This window comes from Acinonyx jubatus, chromosome C1 (assembly GCF_027475565.1).
Source record: "Acinonyx jubatus isolate Ajub_Pintada_27869175 chromosome C1, VMU_Ajub_asm_v1.0, whole genome shotgun sequence".
Classification (NCBI taxonomy): domain Eukaryota; kingdom Metazoa; phylum Chordata; class Mammalia; order Carnivora; family Felidae; genus Acinonyx; species Acinonyx jubatus.
The window spans coordinates 50,945,605-50,965,000 of NC_069381.1; positions in this window are offsets into that span (position 1 = coordinate 50,945,605).

The following is a 19,396-nucleotide window of genomic DNA, read 5'->3' on the forward strand; positions in this document are numbered from 1 at the left end:
CTATGGGTTGATAGCCAGATCTTGAAAGAATCTTTCACTAAAGCTTCTTAATTCTGTGTCTACATTGCATCTCTAATGCCTGGATTCACATTTTTATCTGTTGCTAGTTAGCATTTATCATAGGTGACAACACTGAGGCAAGCCTTGAATATGACCTGGAATGAAGGGAGCATGGAACAGTACCACAGTGGTGTGGCCCATGAATGGGAAGAAGTCTTGTACTCTGATTACAACAAAAATAAACAAATAGTTATTTCTACTGTGGGAATTGTGAGGACATTTGGGATTTAAGGGAGATGAAAAGAGAGAGCTACAGATACTTTCTAATTATGTATTTGCAAGGTGTTTTCAGAGTACTGATCAGCAATACTCTCAGATGTAACCGGGCTTGGCAAAGACTGTCAAGTGATCAAAACACCGTATCCAAGTTAGTGGGTCAACACGTAGAATGAAAGTTAAAAGTGACCACCCACAATAACATCAAACATAGAGTTTATTATAAATTTCTCATAACCTCCAAAAATATAGATACAGTAAATCAATGTGGGTAGAACCGAGTTTGGTCACTAGATCTAAAAAACAGGGCAGATGCCAGGACATGATTACCTGAGGAGAAAATTTACTGGGTGAGTTCTTGGAAGTTTAAAACATTTTTTAAATATTTATTTATTTTTGGGAGACAGAGAGATAGAGTGCAACCAGGGGAGGGGCAGAGAGAGAGGGAGACACAGAATCTGAAGCAGGCTCCAGGCTCTGAGCTGTCAGCCCAGAGCCCAACGCGGGGCTCGAATCCACGAAGTGCAGGATCATGAACTGGGCCGAAGGTGGACGTCCAACCAACTGAGCTACCCAGGCGCTCTTAGTTCTTGGAAGTTTAAGTCGCAATTGATACTTGGGAGATTTTTATCAACCAGTATCAACTGCCCAAAGCCTTGTGTAGATTACTAACTAGGTAATGCTCCCTGAAAAGGCAGAGTTGATTTTTAAAATTATATAAAACACTCAGCTAAAATTTCTTTTCTCCAGATGTATTCAAAGATATCCCTGAATGGTGGGCTCTGATCCTTGCTAATGCTTTACTCAGGTTTGGCCTCCATCTGATTGGTTCCAGAATGTAGTCTATCCCATTTTTATAAAGAGTAGCTATTTACTCTCCAAAATATAGACGTTAGTTTACAGATCTGAGCTGTTGAGGATGCTATCATCTTGTGAAGATGCAGGCACAGTAAATTATCCCTCTCTTCAGCACTAAAAACGAAAATAACGTGTCCTCTGAACAGGAAAGAGGTACTACTAATACCCTGGCAACAGAACACATACTATAATTATTTTTTCAGGAGATGAACTGTCACACTGAACCTGTATACAAGATATTTGTCCAAGGCAAAAAATTTAGCCTATGTCCACAAAACATAGTTGTTCTTGTAAAACTGACTGGTTCATGTCAAGGAATGCATTTTCAGCCCTTGGTATCAATCACTGTGATCTAAGCAATTGAGCTAACTAGGCTAGTCATGGTTATTAATTAAGCACCCATAAATTCTCCATAAAGATGGGCTTTTAAAGCCAATCAATGCCTTTTTCCTGACTTGGAACAAAAAGATCTATAGCAGATTAAGTCAAGGAGTAGGATCAGAAATAGTAGAAGTAACATTCTAGGGTGTTTTCTTTGCCATGTAGTCAACTTCCCATAAAATGTCTCTCTCCTATTTTCCCTATTTACCCAGGCAGGGTGTGCTCCAGAACCACGCTGCCTAGGTTCCAATGCCAACTCTGCCACTCTCTTGCTGTGCGACCTTGTGCAAGTTACTAAATGTTCCTGTGCCTCAGTTTCCATCTCTGAAGAATAACAGCAATCTCTATCATAGAGACTTGTTGAGAGTCCTAAATGAATCAACAGAGTTGGTGTCCACCTACTTCTCTTGTGTCCATGTTGTTAAATGCAATGATCAATTCTTAGTTTTCTTTTTATTTGGCCCATCGCACAATTCAGCACAGTTCATCACCTTCTCTTCCTTGACACTCTCTTCTTCTGGCTTACAAGATTCTTTGCTGTCCTGGCTTTTCTCCCCCTTCACTGCTCCTCCTAAAGTTCTCCTCATCTCTCTAATCTGTAAATGCTGGAATGCCCTAAAGCTTAGTCCTTAGTCTTTTTCTCTTCTCTTCAGTGTTTATACTCCTTTATGATTTCCTCCAGGTTCACAACTTCATAAATATCTATATGGTGGCAACTCTGCAGTTTATAACTCCAGCTTGAATCCCCCCTTAACTGTTTTACATCTCTAGTTCGTTATCTAGTAGGCATCTCATATTTAACACAAAGTTAAACTCCTGATCTCTCCTCCCTACGCCCACCCCCAAAAGCTGCCTCTTCCTTCCACAGTTTTCTGTCTCAATAAATAGCAATTCTACTATTGAGTTACTCAGGCCAAAAATCTTCAAGTCATCCTTGACCCCTCTCTCGCTCTCCCTCTTGCCTTGCATCAATTCCATCAACAAATCCTGCCATCTTTACTTAAATATATGATCTTGAAATATATATGTTAAATATAATCTCTCAGTACCCAATCACTACCATCCTGTTCCAAGCCTCTGTCATTTCCCACTTGGATTATTGGAACAGTTCTGTACTTCAGTCCTTGACCTCCTATGGTCCACTCTCAACATACCGAACAGAGAGATCTGTTAACAATCTGTCACAACCCTCAAATGGTGTCCCACACCACTTAGTGTAGAAACCAAAGTCCTCATAATGGTTCACAGGCCCTTTGTCTTCTGGTCCCTGGTTACCCTGCTGACCTCATCTCCACCTGTGCCCACCGCTCACTCTTCCTCAGCCACACTGGCCTCTTATTCCACAAACGTGCCAGGCAGGCTCTTGCCTTAGGTCTCTGTACTTGCTTTGCTCCCTGCTTGCTTCCTAGCCTCTTTCAAGTATTTGCTTACATATCACCTGCTCACTGATGTCTTCTCTGATAACCTCATTGAAAAGTGCTACCCCACCTTCCATACCCCTCACATCCAGCTCTTCCTATTTCCATTCTGTTTTACATTTCTCCATAGAATTTATCACCACCTGTCATTCTGTATGTTTTGTTTGTTTGCTGTGTCTTCCCCTACAGAATGTAAATTCCTAGAGAGCAGGGGTTTTTGCATGTTTGGTTTCCTGTTGGATTCCTAGCACCTAGAACAGTGCCCATAATATATTAGACCTCAATAAATATCTGCTGAATGAGTGAATGAAGTGCTTACAGTAGCTTTTACCACATAATGACAACTCAGTAAATATAAACTATTATTTTATTCCAATTATAAAGTTGTCATTGTGCATATAGAATAAGTCTAAGCAAAGAGTCTCCCTATGCATATTAATAACCATCTAAATCTATAAAGTTAAACTCCTTTATTATTTCACTTCAGCTTCAAAATATCCCTTCTGGATTACTGCAATGCTTAGCACCATACTTTGTACACCCTCAGTAAATGTTTGTTGAATAAAATGAATGGTTCCGTTTCTGAATTGAGAATCTCTCCTTCAGAATGCCAAGACCAGAAACCCAAGGTCTTTTGGGACCAGCTCCTCAATTAAACAGAACAATAGCAACAAAGGTGGGAGAAACTTACAGATTAAAATTTTCCCTTCTTCCATTCTAAGTCTTTGTTAGCCTTGGGTCTTTTTAATTTAATATTACTAGTCCATTTTAAAAGTTTAACTTTGTTTTTCACTCTAGAACTTGGTATTCATGTTGTACTATAATATGAAGTTCAGTATCATAGCAAATGATAGATACGTTCATGAAGATACCTTTCTCACGTCAGTTCAATGAATACAGAGATCTACTATGTACTAAACAGTGTGCTAAGTACTACAGATTTGTAGATGAATATTACTTGGTTCTGCCTTTCAGAAGCCCAAGAACAATGGAGAAGACAGACATGTAAATAATTGCATTTCAGTACAATGTAGTAAATGTTGTAACAGAACCACGTACAAAGGTAGAGACGTAGCAAATAGGAAGGAATGATTAACTTTGGGAGATCGTGTGAGACGGGAAGAGGTTAAAAGAAGGCTTCATAAAAGTTATATGCATGCAAAGCTTTTATGTACGAAAAAGAATAAATGGGGAGTTACTTTGATAAGTAAGGTGGGAGCTGGAGAGGCAGAGACATTTCAGACGGAGGGTGCAGCATACGCAAAGGCACAGAGATGTGCAACAAATAGTGTATGCAGAAAACTACAATAGTGTGGCATTCCTGAAACACCAAGTGTTGTGAGAGTAGGGGGTGGTAGTATGTGTGGGAAGTCACAGAACATGAGGCTGCATGGCTTTCCAAGCAACATTAAGAGTTGGTACTATCCCACATGGTCAGTGGGGAGCTATTCAAAACAGAAGCATGGCTCTAAAAACTATTCTGCCTGCTCTATAGATGGTGTACTGAAGAAGATAGAGTAGAGGTAAGGCATTTACTTAGGAGGCTATTGAAAAAGTCTGGGGATAAGATGATGATGGCCTGAATGAAGGCAGGGTTACTGGAGATGTGGAAGAAGAAAGGGCTTTTGAAATATTCTTAAGACTTAGACAAAACTAATTTGATTGATTACATTTAGGGGGCATGATGTAGGCAAATACCAATTTGCTTCATAAAAGTACATTTCCTGTTCCCAGATTCTAAATGAGTTGGAGCCTCATCATTTGCTGAGAAGGTATTCTGAGAACAGAAGCTATGGTAGGATTCCATACCCCACAGGCCTATGATAAAGTAAGGTCCCCTTGGGGTTTAACCTCCAGAATTAAATGGTTGATTTCTAAGGCAAAAATCTCCAACCTGGTCTCTAAGAGTTGGAGGGGGTCTCAGAGGTCACTTTGTCCAGGCTTCTACCTAATGCAGGAACCATTTCTGTATGGATGCTCCCAGACAGATCATGCATCCCCTTCCAGTCTGGGGATTTTGTCACTCTCAAAAGCAGCCCTTTCTACCTTTGAACAGCTCTATTAGAAAGCTCTACTCTTCACTGAGCCAAAATTGGCCTTCTATACTTTGGTTCTGGTGATATCCCATAAGGCTACACAAGTGTGATTCTTTTTCAAAAAGATGTCTTACTCGGGAATTAAAGATAATTTTTGGATCCCCCAAGTTTCCTCAGTTCCAGCTGCCCCTTATGGGACTCGATGTCTGTACCCCCTACCATCTTGGTTATGCTTCTGTGGACAAGCATGAAGTATCATTACTCCTCTTAGGAGGCAACACCAAAAACCTAACATAATACTGCACATGTGGTTTGGCCACAAATGCCAGTGGTCTGGACATGTGTTTTCATCAGTGTAGCCTGAGTGAGGTTCTTAGTTTTTTGTAGCAGTCAAATCATTGGCGCCTGCTGAGTTCTTGTCACCGAAGCCCCCCAAACTAAACCTTTCTTATCACATCTTACTCTGTCAATCCTGTCCAGTTCAGTTCATTTTTAAAATATATATGCAGGTGCTTTCAATAATAACCAAAGATGACGAATGGATAAAGAACATGTGGTTTATATATACAATGGAATACTACTTGGCAATGAGGAAGAAAGAAATCCTGCCATTTGCAACAATGTGGATGAAGCTGGAGGGTATTATGCTAAGTAAAATAAATCAGTCAGAGAAAGACAGATGTATGTTTTCACTCATATGTGGAACTTGAGAAACTTAACAGAAGACCATGGGAGAAGGGAAAGGGAAAAACAGTTTCAAACACAGAGGGAGGCAAACCATGAAAGACTTAAATACAGAGAACAAACTGAGGGCTGATGGGGGTGGGTGGGGGAGAGGGGAAAATGGATGATGGGCATTGAGGAGGGCACTTGTTGGGGTGAACACTGGGTATTGTATGTAAGCAATGAATCACGGGAATCTACCCCCAAAACCAAGAGCACACTCTATACACTGTATGTTAGACAACTTGACAATAAATTATATTTAAAAAAAGAATCTATGTGCAGGACTTCATATATATTCCTGTTAATTTTCACCTTCTTGGGTTCATAGACCCAGAGTTTGTCTGTGATAAAAGTTAACTGATCCAAGACTCAAAATGATCATATTAACTGTGCTTTCAGTTTTGTGTCATCTGCAAATTTGATTTCCTTGAGGTTTACCTTTAATTGCATCCCCTCCTCAACTTTATCTGTTTATATTCTTTTCCTGTCTTGATCTCCTAATCATAGAGGAGCTCAGGAACTCTGACCATTTTGCTGCAGCAGCTGACATGGCCCCCACACTCTGCCGCCCCTTAGCCTCTGTTGTTACTGCTACTCTCCTGCTGTCACCCCTGGTGATGCCGGCTGACTCAGATGTCTTTGGGGTTTGTCACTCCTCTGTTCACTGCTCACTCCCATACTGTTGCTGATGTTATCATTCATTTTACTTCTTGTCCACCTAGTACTTCTTGTGTTCTAACAGGCTCTGCACTCAGAAGGGGAAGCCCTCCAGCCCCAAGCATTGCAGTTCTTTAATTACACACCACAGAGGAAATCTTACCTTCTCTCTCTCTCTCTCTCTCTCTCTCTCTCTCTGCGTGTGTGTGTGTGTGTGTGTGCGCACGTGCGTATGTGTGAGTGTATGAATACCCCTTGTGGTGCAGACCCTATTTCTCTCACTCTATCTTTAGGTTTTTACAGACTCTCTAACTCTTTACAGGATTCCTTCAAGGCTGGGACAAAAGACAATGTAAGTTGTAAGCAACAGTCATAGGCTCTGTCGAGAGTTTGCTGTATAGTCAGTATTCAGTGCCCAGAGTAGAACACTCCAAATCTTCACTTCCCACCAGTGTCCCTGGCTTGAACTGGTGACCTTCCGCTAGCTACCCAAGGTGAATTCTACCCCCGCCCCCCCCACATTCTCTCCTTTTAGAGCACATGAGGAGTTGAAGAATATCCCTTGTCCTCTACCCTTGGCTAAGAGTCTTTGTCCTGGAAACAAAAATCCGTTTTAGCTCTACGTCCTGTTTTTGGAGTATTGCCTCTTCACTCAAACAGAATTTACATAGGTGATTGTAATGTGCCTGAATTCTGAGGCAGGTTCCCAGAATGCTCATGGTTCCCAATCTATAATACTCGCCACATCTCTTTTACTAAGGATGTGTGCCTCATCCAGCTTAAGAAACTCACATTTGGAGTTTTTTCTTTTCAGATCTGGTCTAGTCACCCTAGCAGTTATGACTTAACCTCTCAGCATAGCTTCCCCCCCCCATAAAATGAGAATAATACCTTTATACCTTAATTTTTTTTAGGGATCCAATGAACTACTGTATGTAAAATAATTTCACAGGTTCTAACAAACAGTGCAAGTATTATTTACTAGAATCATCCACTGTCCAATTCATCTATAAGAGTCTAATTCAGGCTGCTGGAAAATATGTGACCCGTGAAAGGAATAAAGTTAGTCCCTTGGGGGCTACAAGACTGTCACAGGGTCAGAATCGCCCAATTTTAGAGTAGGATGAGGCCGAAGAGATCATTTGGTCCAACCCCCTCATTTTGCTAATGAAAAATCAGACCAGAGAGGAGTCACAGACTTGCCTTGAGATTTGCTTGGGTCAGAGGATCTGCAGAGAAGTAGCAATCCCAAACCTGGAGAAGGCGAGGGGCTGGCCAGCAATCTGAAAATGGCCCTGCCTCTCCCTAGGTCAGGGACCTCTCATCAGGCATGATTTTTTTTTTAAACCTTGTTCCTTACCTTTGAGAGCAAAGTTGGGCTTCCTCAGGCTCACAGGCTCCTCAAAGACTCACCTGTGTCTTTTTATCAAATGGGTTTCCCAAGCAAACACAACCATGTTGTTGTTTGTGGCTCAGTCACTTTGCTGTGCTGGGAACGAAGGCTCCACTCTTGATCAGCCAGGGACTCCAGGGCCAAGTCTCTGATATATAGTGCGGGGACTGCAGGGCATCTGAGTTGTAACAAGAACAAGATGAGCTTGTGGCCTCGGGCTTGTAACCTGCTCCTCAACCCACACTTCAAAGAAAGTTATTACACAAGAGTTAGACTAAATCAAACCAAACTGCAATGTTTGCGCACTGTGGCCCATTTTCAGATCTTGTTGTATCTCACCACAAGTCTCTCGGAAACCCAGTTGGGAGCAGAACAAAACGATCCAATGATAATTTAGTTGTAGGTCTTTAAAAATGAGCCCAACTGATTTATTTTGAAATTTCAGTTAAGCATGATGTCAAGAAAATCTCTCTGGCTATCTATCATCTTTTTTCCTCTTGCATAGTCCGAGAAGGCAGAATAAAATTAGAAAATGGCTATTCACATGCTTCCCAGTTTTTGTTATAAGCTGATATTGTTACTAGAATATCAAAATGTTAAGATGTTTCAGTGGTAATTTTCTGCCCAAAGAACAGTCTTTATTATGCAATTTACTTTTTTGTTAGGAATGTTATACAGGTGCTATAGGAAGAGATATAGTAAATGATCTAAAGATATAATTTCACTTTGGTTAAACCTGCTACTCCCACCCACCTTTTCAAATCACAACAACCCGAAAGTATGAAAAATTATATTTTTTCTCTTGTAGCTTTGAACAGTGGATATGAGATCCATAAAGCTTTTGAATCAACAAAGAAATAAAACTTATTTGTATTTGTTGTTGTCTAGTGTTGAGTATGTGTTGTAGGATGGTAAAACTTCATATGGTAAATACGGTAACTCTCATTTAATTTAGTAATTGAACTATTAAAACCCATCCCTCTTGGCCATTCACCATGCATTTACTCTGTGGGACAGTGAGACTTTTAGAAAATCCTCCATCCAACCATGAGTCATTACAATGTCTCAGAACCATGGAGGGTTATGGCTGGGAGAGATCATCACATTGTATGAAGAATGGACTGAGACCACAAAGACAGGTGATTTACCCCAGTTCACACAGCCAGATCCCCAGGGCCAAGGCTAGAATTCAGGTTGGTGCTCTTTCTGCTTCTATTCCAGATGTGGCACCTCTCTTGTTAGATTGTGGGTAACAGAACAAAATCCAAAATCAAAGCATTTTGCGTGAGACAAACGTGAACTGTTTTATTGTAAACCCAAGGCCACTAAGTAAAAAAACAAAAAATAACAACAAAATAATCAAAGAAAGTAACCAGCCCTTATGGGTGGCATGAGAGGCTGCAAAGCCCAGGGAGAGCTATGATCTGCGGTTGAAGGTAAGAGGAGAGAAACACTCTTCTGGCTTCTGTGGACTGGACACACCCATGGTGCAGGAATGGAATATATTCATGGCTACCTTTCCATACTTCTATGTATTACTTCAATATTTGTGTGTCATCCTTAGATACCAGAATGAAGCTTCAAGTTGCTCTGCCTTGGAAAAATTAAAGACTGAGATGCTGCCCTGGTTCCTCACTTTCTGCCCTGTCCAGCACCTTGCCCCTTTCTGGGTAGGTGCTACCACTATCTGTCTTCTGAGGCAGAAGGTTAATCAGTCTGTCACTAAGACTTAACTAACACCTCTGCATCCTCAGCCCCAGCAGACACAAGGAGTATCACGCAGTCACAGAGGGAGATGATCATATACTCAGAGGTTTCAGGGGATATTCGAGTCTCAAAAATATTTGCAAAATTTCATGTATGCAGGAATATCTTTGAGAAGAATCAAAGAAATATCTGGTTATCGGAGGGGTCCATGACTCAAAAGAGGTTAAGATTAATTGGGCCAGTTTGAGAGACAAGACTAATTACAGAATCAGCAAAATGAGAACAGTATATAATACATTTGTGGGATCAAGGTGAGTCAGCATGAGACAGCTTCCAGAATGAGGTGAGATTTTTAGGTATGTCTTGAAAGGTGGATATTTGGATATGTGGAAAGAAGAGGGCAAGTGTGCCTGACTAGAAGAACACAGTGGATTGGGAAATAAAATGTATTCAACAGAACACCTATGATACATTAGACACCTTACTACATATGATCTCATTTAATCCTCACAAAAAGCTAATGAAGTGAAGATTATCACCTCCATGTTACAGGTGAGAACAGATTCAGGGAAGCAGGGTGACATGGCCACAGGTAGGAGATTAGCAAAGCCAGATTTAGAAACTAGATCATTTCACCTTAAAACCTTTGTTCTTTTTTCCACACTGGCCTACAGTAGCTATAGCACAAACAAAGTAATGAAAAAGGAATGAGCATGGCAAATATAAATGAGAGAGGGAATATACTTGATTGAAGTAAAGGCTTCTTGCTGAGGAACAAAGCTTATATTGGTAACAGCAGAGCTAGACCTTATCAGGCTAGGATAACAACTAACCTTTATGGAGCATTTATCACGTGCCAGTCATGATGCTAAGCTCTTGATCTCATTTAATCCTCAGAACAACCCCATGAAGAGATACTGTTATCCTCGTTTCCCACTTAGTGAATCTAAGGTTGTAAGTAATCTGTCTGGGTTCACACAGACTGGGTGGCTGAACTGGAATGAGTTGAAATTCAAATCTGTTTGACGCTAGAGTCTGTACTCTCGAAACATGCTAGAGAATTAACATTTTGTGAGTATTCACGGTGTGCCATTCACGGTGATGAGTGCTTTTTTATATGCATTGTATCATTTAATCCCAGAGAAACCCTATGAAGGAGATATCATTATTATTTTCCCTATTTTATAGATGAGAAGCAAAGTCACAGGTGAACTGAAGCACAGGAAGGTTTAGTAACTAGTCCAAGGTCACACAGTTTGGGAGGGCTGGAATCTAACTCAGAACTCCTAAGATACACTGTTTGCCCAAAACAGGGATTCTGGAAGTGAAGGACTAAAAAGGATGGTTCTCTTAACTATTCCCTCTCCTCACATTAAATTTCTTATCTTCTTGGCTTTTCATGCCTTTTAGTGGCTCCCCTATTGCTTCAGATCCCCCTATACATTGGACCCAAATCACCATTAAAAGAAAGCCTGGGGTAAATGTTTTGTAATGTTATAAATGGAGGTAATGTGATTAAGACTTCATTTATTCATCAAACATTTATTGAGCCCCTACTAGGAACTGTTCAGGGTGCTGGGAATACAAAGATACCAAAAACAAAGTAGTTATCTTTAAGGACTGCACAGTCTTGTGAAGGGGGGACAGACACATAAACCAATAATTAAAATGCAGTGTGATAATTCATGTGGTAGAGGTAGGGACAGAGTAATATCAGAACAGGGATAAGTGGCATCTAACTTAGAATGGGGATGAGGGCATTGGTGGGAGTTAAAGAAAATGCCCCGAAGAAAGTGACATTTCAATGAACTTTTTAAAAAATTTTTTTTTTCAATGTTTATTTATTTTTGGGACAGAGAGAGACAGAGCATGAACGGGGGAGGGGCAGAGAGAGAGGGAGACACAGAATCGGAAACAGGCTCCAGGCTCTGAGCCATCAGCCCAGAGCCTGACGCGGGGCTCGAACTCACGGACCGCGAGATCGTGACCTGGCTAAAGTCGGACACTTAACCGACTGCGCCACCCAGGCGCCCCTCAATGAACTCTTTTTAAGTTGCAATTTTCTTGTACGTTTTCTATATCCAACAGGCTGTTTATGACATTTTGAAGCTGTTAGTTCAAGATGGCCAACACAATGTCACTTAATTGCATTTTCTTTTTTTTTTTTTAATTTTTTTTTTCAACTTTTATTTATTTTTGGGACAGAGAGAGACAGAGCATGAACGGGGGAGGGGCAGAGAGAGAGGGAGACACAGAATCGGAAACAGGCTCCAGGCTCTGAGCCATCAGCCCAGAGCCTGACGCGGGACTCGAACCCACGGACCGCGAGATCATGACCTGGCTGAAGTCGGACGCTTAACCGACTGCGCCACCCAGGCGCCCCACTTAATTGCATTTTCTTACACACACAAACACACACACACACACACACAGTCTTTCTCTCATACTACTTTTATTCTCTCATTGCACAACTGCTTTTTCTTAAACTTAAAAAGTCAACACAAGAGCAGTGGTTTGTAAAGACATTTGCTGCTTGCAGGGCTTTTGCTGCTGGTACTAAATGCACTGCTGTTAGGAAAGGCTTTGAATACTTCCCTATTTGACCAAAGCAGCAAGCTCGACTGATGAAGCACTGAGTCAAGTATCTCTCATCACATGTGACTTTTAGACCAAGAGGCATTTCCAAGGTCTTTCCATATTTATTTATTATTTTTAGATGTAAAAAAAAATTTATTGCCATATAATTTACATATAATAAAATTCAATTCAAATGTGCAGTTTGATGAATTTTGACAAATGTTTATAACTGTATAATTACCATTACAGTCAAGATACAGATATTTCCCAAACCTGAAAAAGTTCCTTTGTGCCTTTTTGCAATCACTGGACTTTGTCATAGCAAGACCTGTAGTGAGCGGCTGTTAAAGTTGTTCAGTGCTAGAAACAGCAGGACTAATCTAAGAAACCAACACTTACCAAGCACTTTCTAGATGCCTTACTTAAGTATATGCATAGATTTATTTACACCCCCTACCATGGAGGTATTATCTCCACTCTTATAGAAAAGCAAACTATGGCCCATAGAATTTAAATAACTTGCTTAAGGTCACTGAGCCAGAAGAGGTGGAGCCAGGATTCCACAGAAATTATGGTTCCCACAATAACTTCTCACTGCTAATACAGAGAGAAAAAGAAATAGAGAAATATGGGAAGCCAAACACAGAAGACTAGATACCGTCTAATTCTATTTATATGAAATTCTAGAAAAGGCAAAACTAGTGATCAAAAGTAGACCATTGGTTGTTAGGAGTGGGGGAGAGGATTAACTGTAAAGGGGTACAAGGGAACTTTTCCATGTTATGGAAATATTCTGTATCTTGATTATAATAGTAATTACACAACTATATACATTTGCCAAAACTCATCAAAATGTATACTTAAAATTGAATTATATGAAAATTATACATCAATAATGCAAATTTTAAAAATATCCAAAAAGAAAAAATATAGAAGACCTCTGAAATATCCCTTTGTTTAAAAGTCACAGCAACATCATCATCTTTATAAATAAAACTTTTGGGATGCCTGGGTAGCTCAGTTGGTTAAGCGTCTGACTTGATCTCAGCTCAGGTTTTGATCTCAGGGTTGTGAGTTCAAGCCCCGCATTGGGCTCCATGCTGGACATGGAGCCTACTTAAAAAAAAAAAAAATCTATATCTATACCTAACTTTTGTCATATTGAATAATAAAGGCATAGAAATATTTTTTATATAATTAGATGCTACAATTTTTTTATCTGGCAAAAATTAATTAGCACTCGCTATTACATTGAAATTAAATCAGCAAGCTCTATTTTCTTGCATTATATGAACAATTCAATGTACACATTTCTGAATGTTACAAACGTCTGGTGAATGGGGGTCTGATTAAGCATGATCCAAAAAGAGCTTGCAAGTAGGACTGTTTACTAACATTTCAATTTCTATGCCTCATTTATTAGACTTAGAATAAAAAGGTGAGAGGGCTGTTTGGGATTGTCTTTAACCTTGATGATATTTCCACTGAAGCAGCATAATGGCTCTTAATTGCTTAAGTGAAGAGAACATGTTGACGTGTCCTTCTTTGGGCTAAGAGCTTAGGGCCTAAACCATTATGCTAATTCAAGCATTATATACACCAAAGTATTTATGGGACTGACACAAGTGATGTTGCAGGTAAAGGGCTGTGAAATGGTCTGTAAACAGAGAGAATTGATTTGAGGCCCAAAAGCAGTGCTGTTAAAAGTCACAGCCATTGAACAGCCAACCCTACAATTTCTATCCAGATTGTCAAACTGGGTCAGACAGTGTCAGCAGGGCTGCCATTAGAGATCAGATGGGTGGTTTAATAATATGTAAACCAACCACATAAACAGGTAATTCTCATGGTAGAGATCCATACCTGTCTGGGGTGTGTGTGTGTGTGTGTGTGTGTGTATGTGTGTGTGTGTGCGCGCGCGCGCGCACGCACATGAGAATTTTCATTAGAAAAACTTCACAGTGCCACATTTAGTCAAATGTCAATGCATTGGTTTTTGGCAAAAACAAAAAACAAACAACAACAACAACCAAAAAAAATTCCAGCAGGTACAAGTTAGATAAAAGAGCAACAATGCAATGTAAAGATATCTAAGGAGAATGATTCTGCAAACATACAAGTGGTAACAATCAGATCCTTGCACTTGACCTCCTAGGTTTTCAACATCATTTGTTTTTTATGTGTTTTTTCCTATAATAGGACTGTACATTTTTTGTGCCAACCTCAAAATAATTGTGTAAGGCTTCTCATCACCTGCACTGCTAGCATGCCTCACTTCAGACATCAAAAAATGTAATCAATTTCTTTTAAAACTAGATGCTATATATGCAGTCTCCAAACTGACATTTGGATGGCTTAGTCCCATATTTGATTTAAATCTGTGAAAACCAGTATTATCCAATTGTTTAGTCTGTTTATATGACTACTATGGAAAATTTCCTTCCGTCCCAACTTAAAGGCAGAGGAAGAAATCATGGTTCCAATCATTTTCCTTTCCCAAACAGAACAAAATAAAAATCTGTAAATATATTAAGAGATACAACATGATGAAGAAGACTATGAACTTCAAATCCCTACTCTGCCACTTACTTTCTTTGGGCAAGCTGTGATCTCTTTGGGCCTACGCTGCTTTCTCTGTAAAATGGGGCACTGACCTCACAGGATTGTAATGTGGATTAATATGTAAAAATTGCTTAGAAAAGTTCCTGGCACAAAGTAAACATTCAAAAATGGAACATATTACTGATACATATTTGGCCTCATAAACTTTCGATTTATGCCCACTATAACTTATTTCTAAGTATAATTTTTTTCTTTCTTGGGGTTCACAGAGATTATTAACATTTGAGGGAGTTTATGAGATATGGGTATGGTATTTAAAAAACAAAACAGCCGTTACTTCCTTTTTTCCCCCTCTGATGAAGGTTTTCTGCCATAGATTAAGATCTACCACAGGAGTACATCTTTCTCACTTGGTTTCAATATTGGAACTGCATAAGGTGGCAGTCACCATAAATGGAGTAACAGTGACATCCTGTACTAATTGATATGGATCAGTTAAATTCTTCAGGCCCCTCTTTTGGACAACAACCTCTAGGATGCTTTTCCTCTTATTAGATGGCATCTTATGTTAATTTGCTACCATTCCAAGTCAAGCTTTTAGCGTAGAGCTCTGCTTATATTGGCCAATAGTTTTATTTATTTATTTATTTATTTATTTATTTATTTATTTATTTATTTATTTTCAATATATGAAGTTTATTGTCAAATTGGTTTCGATACAACACCCAGTGCTCATCCCAAAAGGTGCCCTCCTCAATACCCATCACCCACCCTCCCCTCCCTCCCATCCCCATCAACCCTCAGTTTGTTCTCAGTTTTTAAGAGTCTCTTATGCTTTGGCTCTCTTCCACTCTAACCTCTTTTTTTTTTTCCTTCCCCTCCCCCATGGGTTTCTGTTAAGTTTCTCAGGATCCACGTAAGAGTGAAACCATATGATATCTGTCTTTCTCTGTATGGCTTATTTCACTTAGCATCACACTCTCCAGTTCCATCCATGTTGCTACAAAGGGCCATATTTCATTCTTTCTCATTGCCACGTAGTACTCCATTGTGTATATAAACCACAATTTCTTTATCCATTCATCAGTTGCTGGACATTTAGGCTCTTTCCATAATTTGGCTATTGTTGAGAGTGCTGCTATAAACATTGGGGTACAAGTGCCCCTATGCATCAGTACTCCTGTATCCCTTGGGTAAATTCCTAGCAGTGCTATTGCTGGGTCATAGGGTAGGTCTATTTTTAATTTTTTGAGGAACCTCCACACTGTTTTCCAGAGTGGCTGCAGCAATTTGCATTCCCACCAACAGTGCAAGAGGGTTCCCGTTTCTCCACATCCTCTCCAGCATCTATAGTCTCCTGATTTGTTCATTTTTTGGCCAATAGCTTTAATTAAAACATCTTTTGTTATGTATACACCTGCTCAGGAAATTCTGATGAATTCAGAATCATGAATGATTGTATTTAAAATCAACACTGCATGAAATCAAGACAGGGTTTAACTATCATATGATTTTACTGTCCTTTTAACTTTCTTTAGAATATGATTTTGATTTAATTTAGTTTTTAAAAAAATTTTTTAACATTTATTTATTATTGAGAGACAGAGAGACACAGAGCATGAGCAGCGGAAGGGCCGAGAGATGGAGAGGCACAGAATCTGAAGCAGGCTCCAGGCTCTGAGCTGTCAGCACAAAGCCTGACGCGGGGTTCAAACTCACAAACCACGAGATCACAACCTGAGCCAAAGTTGGACGCTTAATTGACTGAGCCACCCAGGCGCTCCTTGATTTAATTTTAATCAGCTGATAAGTTCTAGGGGTAAACTGTATTATGGTATTTTCTAAGGGCTTTAAGTGTGGGATCATATCAAAGGTTATACAGTTTATGGTTACTAAAAAGGTTCTGTTTGAAAATTTCTAATATGCTACAAATATATATTTTAGAAAATATTTTTAAATACACATGACATTCCTTAATTGTAGATGAAAGAATTTTTCCAATTTCTGTCGCAACATTTTTGAGCTAGAGGTTTCTTTGAACCTTTGAACAGACATACATTCGTTTCAGAGATTCTGGCTGAGGAGAAAATTCAGTGTTAGGACCAGAGATGATCTCTAGAAGTTATTTTCTTTCAATCCTTTCCATAGGCAGGGTCATGCCCAATAATTCTGGACCAATAGGAATTTAGCTTATTTGTAAAGGTAGCAAAAAGATTTCATACCCTTACGTTGTAACCCATTCAGAGATTCTACAATTCAGGCCAACAGCTTCTTAATAAAGTTTAAACAAAATCAGAATGGTCCCCCAAAAGAGCATTGTAGATTATGCCCCTCCTATCCTCGTAAGAGGCCAAGTCAAAGAGATGAACAAACAGCTTGAGCTGGTTCTCTGGTCCCTTTAGGCTGCAGAGAAAAAGGCTTTAAGTCTATCAGGGATGACAAATAGATTTCAGTGTGAATGTCAATTCTGATAGATTAGCAGTAGTTGCCTGGAGCAGTGTTTGAGGACCTGAGGTTCTGTCCAGGATCAGCAGGAAATTGTGCCATGATCTATTAGCAATGCCTGCCATGGTGAAGCGATGGAAGATAGGAGCAGGGGCCCCATTTTTGCTAGGATTTGCCATTCCAAACCTGTATGTTTTATGTTCTCTCCTGTTGCCTGTTTTTCCCAGTTGAAGTTACTTTAAGGTTAACAAACCAGGACTAGGCTAGGTTAATACAAAGTAGGTGTTTCTTCCACCTGCATCACATTTTAAGATTTTTTTATAGATTCGGAAACATCCTGAGTACTCTTCCCACCCCGCCCACCCCCCCTCCCCGCCCGAACAAATGAAGAGTAACAGTGTCTTCTGAGAGCCTGAAACTTTTTTAATGTTTATTTATTTTTGATATAGAGAGAGACAGAGCATGAGGGGGGGAAGGGCAGAGAGAGAGGGAGACACAGAATCTGAACCAGGCTCCAGGCTTGGAGCTGTCAGCACAGAGCCCCACGCAGGGCTTGAACTCATGTACGATAAGATCATGACCTGAGCCGAAGTTGGACGCTCAACTGACTGAGCCACCCAGGTGCCCCAAGACCCTGAAACTTTTACTTCACTGAACACATACTGAGCACCTACTATGTGTTAGGCATGTGCTAGGCATGTATGGGTAAGCATTAATGGGCTGTATTATTTGTTTAAAATATCTTTATTAAGAAAGTTAAAACAAATGAAAACCCCCTGAAGTCCCTAGAAATGCTTCATGCTCAATAAATTTGAAGTATACTTTTTTTAAATGTGTAAGATTTAGCTGGACACGTTTGGGCTCTTACTATTCCGTCACCCCTCTCATGAGAAGGAACATGGAAACACCTGACATGGGAGTTGAGCGATCTGCTCTCTTGTCCTGGTTCCATCACTAACAGGCAGTGGGACCTGAGCGAGTCCCTTCACCAGCTTGTGCCTCCATTCCCTATCTGTAAAGGAAAACACTACTGACTCCCTGGAATGTTGTGAGGCTGGTCATGTAGCAAAGGAAAGCACCTGGAACAATGTCTTATGCTAATGCTTTATGTAACATCAGCATGGGGCCTTGACTATTGTTTAAAATTGAACAAAGGAGAGACACAGGGACCAAGAAGGAGAACACCCCAAATATCTAAAACATTTAAACATTACATTTTAAATTCTTGCCAAAATGGGGTCAGGGAGGGACAAGGATTTGCCCCAAGTTTAAATACATTAAGAGTCAAATAGGCCTGCCTGAGTTCTAATGTGCCTTCTGGCACCTAGAAATTCTTTGAAGGGTCACCTGGGTGGCTAAGTCAGTTAAATGTCTGACTCTTGATTTTGGCTCAGGTCATGATCTTACAGTTCGTGAGTTCAAAACCTGCATCAGGCTGAGTGCTGATAGTGTAGAGCTGGCTTGGGATTCTCTCTCTCCCTTTCTCTCTGCCCCTCCCCAACTTGCATGCATGTGTGCACTCTCTCTCCCAAAATAAATAAATAAAAACACTTAATAAAAAAAAGAAATTCTTTGGAAAGTTACTTTACCACTTTTAAACCTCTGTTTCCTTATCTATACAATGGAACAATAATAGCACCCATCTCAGAAGATTGTATATTAGGTTAAATAATGATGTAAAAGCTGAGTACACTGTCCAGAACATAATAAGATTTAAATATATTTTAGCTACTATTATATTGCTTGGCAATGCTATTTGGGAAACACATAGGAATATGCTGTTTAATTTTTATGACTCTAATAATTCCTCATATTTGTTAACGATTACCAGGTCCCATTACACAGCTTCTCAATGCCTTGAACAGCCAGCATGTTGGACACTCCTGGTAAATACTACCATTTTCTCATCTAGTCCTCACAGAGATTTTGTGAGACACATATACCCATCACAGGGAAGACACTGAAACATAGATAGCTTGTGACTTGTCCAAGGTTACAAAGCTAAGAAGTGGCCAAGCCTGGACCTGGACCTCTGGCTTCAAATTCAGTAAAACACTCACCTCATGATGACATATGCACTTCATCACAGCCCTCTCACTCTGGTGTAGTCCTTTAACAATGTAATGTATTCTTGAATGCTTCTGGTTGAGAGGCTGGCTGTAACACAAAATTCAAAGAACACCCCCACCCCCGCCACAAAATTTAAAAAAATACACAGTTAAAAATAAAAAAGGAAAAATGTCTGAGACCAAACCAATGAATTAAAATAACCATTTCCTTTTCTTGTCCTAATTTTCTGGAGAAGATCATTCAGATTTGGCCTAAGAATTAAAAGCAAACAGACAAAAAACACGAGCAGA